Here is a 5,079-nt window from a genome sequence, read left to right as displayed (position 1 = left end):
TCATTAAGGAGAACCTCAATGGGAGTCTTCATGTTTAAAACACGAGTAGGAGTACGGTTGATGAGAAAGCATGCAGTGGTGAAAGCATCACTCCAAAACCGAAACGGAACAGATGCATGGGCCAAAAGAGTAAGACCAGCTTCAACAATATGACGATGCTTACGTTCGACTGAACCATTCTGCTGATGTGTATGTGGACATGCTAAACGATGAGCTATCCCAAGCGACTGAAAGAAAGAGTTGAGGTTGCGATACTCGCCCCCCCAGTCTGACTGGACATGAACAATTTTGTGCTTGAGAAGACGTTCAACATGTTTTTGAAACTGAACAAAAATATCAAACACATCAGATTTGCGTTTAATAAGGTAAAGCCAGGTAAAGCGACTATAAGCATCAACGAAACTGATATAGTAATTATGACCACTGATAGAAGTCTGAGCAGGACCCCATACATCTGAAAACACAAGTTCTAAAGGATGTTTCACCTCACGACTGGACTCCGAAAAAGGAAGTTGATGACTCTTCCCCTGCTGACAAGCATCACACACTGCTACATCTTTATGACTAGACAAACTAGGAAGCTCATGACGACGCAAAATATGACGGACAATAGGTGTGGCCGGGTGACCAAGACGAGCATGCCACTGTGACGAAGAGACCCGAACTCCACTGAAAACACGAGCGACACCAGGATGCTCCAGACGGTAGAGGCCCTGGCACAACCGCCCACTAAGAAGAATGTCCCTCGTGCCCCGATCCTTAATAAAAAGATCAAAAGGGTGAAATTCACAAAGCACATTATTATCACGTGTGAGTTTAGGAAAAGAAGATTACGGGTCACAGATGGAACTCGAAGAACATTGCGAAGCTGAAGACTCCTATTGGCATGTCTAGTGAGAAGAGATGCTTGACCAATATGAGAGATGTGCATACCTGCTCCATTGGCGGTGTGGATCTTGTCGGAGCCATGATAGGGTTCACGAGTGTGAAGCTTCCCCATCTCGCTGGTTAGATGCTCTGTCGCCCCAAAGTCCATGTACCAGTGTGGATCGATGGAGTAGGACTGAGTGTGTCCCTGTTGCTTCTGCGGCACGGGACGATCAGCCATGGCGACCTGACGGGCATTGTTGCGTGTATCTTTGCCGTCATTGCCAAGACCAAGGAAGCTTCGCTGGAAGCGCTTATGACACTTGGAGGCCCAGTGCCCATCGCGGCCACAAAGCTGACACACACGTGGACCGCCAGCCCCCGGTAAGGTCGCAGTAGGTGGGGGGGCCGAGGCGGGCGACGGTGGCAGCCCCAAGGGAGACCGGGGTGATGAAGAAGAGCGGCCACCCTTGGTGGCGGCGTTGGCCGAGAGGGAGCCAGTGCCCCTGGTGCGGCGAGTCTCGACCCGTTGCTCAGTGAGAAGGAGCCGAGAGAAAACCTCGTGTGCCAGCATGGGTGTCGAGTTGCCCCGCTCGTTGATGATCTCGACTAAGGCATCATACTCCTCATCAAGACCATTGACAATAAACAAGTTGAACTCGGAGTCGGTGAGGGGCTGTCCAATGGAGGCCAATGTGTCGGCGAGGCCCTTGACCTTGTTGTAGAACTCAGTGGCAGTGGAGTCAAGCTTCTGACACTCTCCAAGCTGACGACGGAGTGCAGAGACACGAGCCTGGGACTGCGCTGCAAAGGTGCGCTCAAGGATGGTCCAGGCCTCATGAGACGTCTTCGTGAAGACAACAAGGCCGGCAACTGCCGGCGAGAGCGACCCCTGGATGGAGGAGAGGTTCGTCTGGTCCTGCCCCGTCCAGACGCGATGGGCCGGATTGTAGACCGGACCGTGCACGCTGTCTACCAGCGCGGGTGGGCAGGGAAGCGATCCGTCGACGTAGCCTAGCAGGTAGTGACTCCCCAAGAGCGGGAGAACCTGCGCACGCCAGAAGATGTAGTTGTCGGCGGAGAGCTTGATGGTGATGAGATGACCGAAGTGAAACGGCGGTGGCGAAGACAATCCCATCGAGGAGGCTGCATGGGGTGCAAACACCATGGAGGCAGCCGGAGGCACCGAAGCCGATGCGGGAGGAGGCGGGACCGCAGCCAGGGCGGGCGCCGCAAAGCTCGCGGCCGGTGCGGACGCCGCAAGGCCCGTGGCCGGGGCGGACGCCGCCAACCCCGCCAGCGGGGCAGTGTGATCCACTTGCGGCAGGAGCGGCGGGACGACGCCTGCGGAGTCCGCAGCGGACGGCGGCGCCGCGGTGTGGACCACGAGGTCACGCCCAAGCGAGGGCGCCGGCCGCGTGGAGAAGACGGAGCCGATGCTCCTTGTCCCGATCGGAGCCGGAACAGAGACGGCATCGAGCGGGAGGTTGAGCAGAGCCGCAAGAGAGGCCGGGAGGAAGCCCGCAACAGTGGAACCGGTGGTGGCGGCGCTCGACATGGCGGCGGCGCGATCGGTGGCGCGGCGGCGGCGGCGGCTGCGGCGGCGGTGCAGGTATTAGGGTTTAGAAGCGGAAGCGATCGTAACCTAGCGTGATACCATGTAAGACAATAAGTTTTGGGGAACCAGCACAACCCTCTAGGGGTGACTTATCTCATTATATATAATGGTTGTGTTACAATATGTACCATATACGTAACATAGGTACAGAAGCTATACATAGTCTAACAGCGTCTTTGATGCGCTTAGGCTGATGCGGTTGCAGAACTTCCAGTCCCGGGGCCAGTTTCTCATCAGCGACGCCATGCTCCCGTCCTTGCAAGAACTAACCATGAGCAGAGTCCGTGACATGAACGTGCTGACGCTCAACTCCAAGTCTCTAGTATCTATTGATCTGTCCTATCTCATGGGGCTTCAGCATCTCCACATCACGGCTCCAGGGCTCCATCAGCTAGAGGTGGTACGCTGCTTCTATGATTCTCTCAAACCAGTTGCCAGCATTACTGCAGAGAGATTAGAGGTACTCAGGTGGAATATGCCGGATGATCTAGAGTCTGTCCACCTCGGAGAGATGCCATGCCTCCAGACGCTCGGAGCACCTCCTATCGACACACATCGTTGGCGAGGTTTTCAGATGGCTCAGATATGTGCAGGGTTTCTTGGTCGCTTTACAGCAGTTCACCACCTTGAGCTTGAGATGACTCTTGGTGTGAGTGCCTTTTCTTCCTCTTGGATACAATTATTTTTACGGTCTCCTCTTAGACTTAAACTGTGCAATGTTATTCATGAGCATAAATTATTCTCTCCTTGAATAATATCAGTGTGCCATTGAGATAAAATTGTATTGTAAGGAGGCAAGATCATACGTGTCTTTTCATTGATAGAAGGAGTGCGAGAAATTACAATCGGGTGGGGAAGTACATCAAACAACACGTGCACAAGATGGTGTGAGTGAGATGGCCAGAGCAGAGGGGGATGGGGTGCTCAGCCCATTAAGTAACTGTTGATTACTATGGAAGTGCACAAGCATAATTAGAGCAGGAAAGCAGCAAATAGGAGTTCAGAAATAGCATTGTTTGTATTGTAGAATATGCTTCTAGTGTTTGAGTCTGCAAGTTTGTACATATGCAAGTATCCTTCAGGAAATAAGGAAATAGGTGGTCAGAAACATCATTGTCAGTATTGTAGGATATACTTCAAGTGGTCTGAGTTTTTGTTTGTACATGTGCAAGTATCGTTCAATAAAGCAGAAAATGGGAGTTCAGAAATAGCACCGTTGGTATTGTAGAATATTCATTCAGTGGTTTGAGTTTGCGAGTGTCATTCAGGAAAGCAGAAAATAGGAGCTCAGAAACAGCACTGTTGGTATTGTAGGATACACTTCAAGTGGTTTGACTTTGCACGCCTGTACCTGTGCAAGTATCCTTCAGGAGCAGCATTGTTGGTTTTGTAGAATATGCTACTGTGCCTTTTGACTTATGCGTAGGATATTCTACTGGTGCTTTTTAGATATGTATATATTGCAAGGATTCTCAGAGTATACAAGGAAAAGATCGAAAGTTAAGGCTGATGTAGTTTCTCAATCTGTTACCCAGAGTATAAATTCACTGAGGATCATTTTTATGGGCTCACCTTTTTTGACTTCCAATGAATCAGCCGAGGATGGATAGCTCGTTGCTCCTGATGGAAGACATAGTCATCCCTAATGTGGATATCTTGGGGTTATCCTTAGAAACAAATGAGCATGCTTTTGAAAGAAGTGTACTGCGGTTGCTCACAAAGTGTCATGGTATAAGAGAGCTGCGCCTATCATTCCAAATCCGAGATGAGGTAATCATACCCTCTGTAGTATACTGGTATTCAGCATTTTCAGCATCCTATGGTTACAATCTGTTGAACGACTGAAGTTACACACCGGCTGTTAAATTGAGCAATGCATTTATATTTCTTATATAATTGGGAACCAGAACACACTAATGATTTTTAAGTGACACATAAATTCCAGTATAGCTGGTGTATTGGACTAGAACTAAGTTACCATGACATTATATTTTTTGCTGCCTTTGTTGTCTTTGGGATGGACCTGTTGCTGTTCGCCATCGCTACAGATGATTTAGGTTGTGTTTGGTTGTACAATCAATATAATGTCATGGTAACTGAGTTCATGTGGTAAACTTAAATGGTATTGTTGTGCCCGCAACTGCCTGGGCAGCGTTTCTTTGATGCCCATGACACTCGAAAATCGCTCGATTTTGTGCTGAACTTGAGGTTTCCACTGGTCACGCGCGTGTGTGTCCACGCTGAGCATTTTATCATCTACTCCCTCTGTATCAAAATACTTGTAGTCAGGGGAACTTGTACTAGTTTCTCCAACTACAAATATTTCGATACAGAGGTAGTAACTCGAAGCTCCTGCAAGGGAGCATCCTTCTGTGATGAGAAACTAAACAATTGTGGTCCATCCGCCAAAAAGAAGATTGTTTCTACAAAGGGCGCTTTTATTAACTTAGATGTAGTATCATGTGGATACATAACATTAAGAGCGATACCGGACCTCTGCCTCTGCATAGATATGCACAACCAAAAGTAACAAGTCCGACCAAAATAATAAAAGGGGTGAAGCAAACAAGGGCTCCCGCGTCATCCTCAGCGGG

Source organism: Triticum dicoccoides, chromosome 7B (assembly GCF_002162155.2).
Source record: "Triticum dicoccoides isolate Atlit2015 ecotype Zavitan chromosome 7B, WEW_v2.0, whole genome shotgun sequence".
In the NCBI taxonomy this organism is placed as follows: domain Eukaryota; kingdom Viridiplantae; phylum Streptophyta; class Magnoliopsida; order Poales; family Poaceae; genus Triticum; species Triticum dicoccoides.
Note: the sequence above shows the minus strand (reverse complement) of the source record.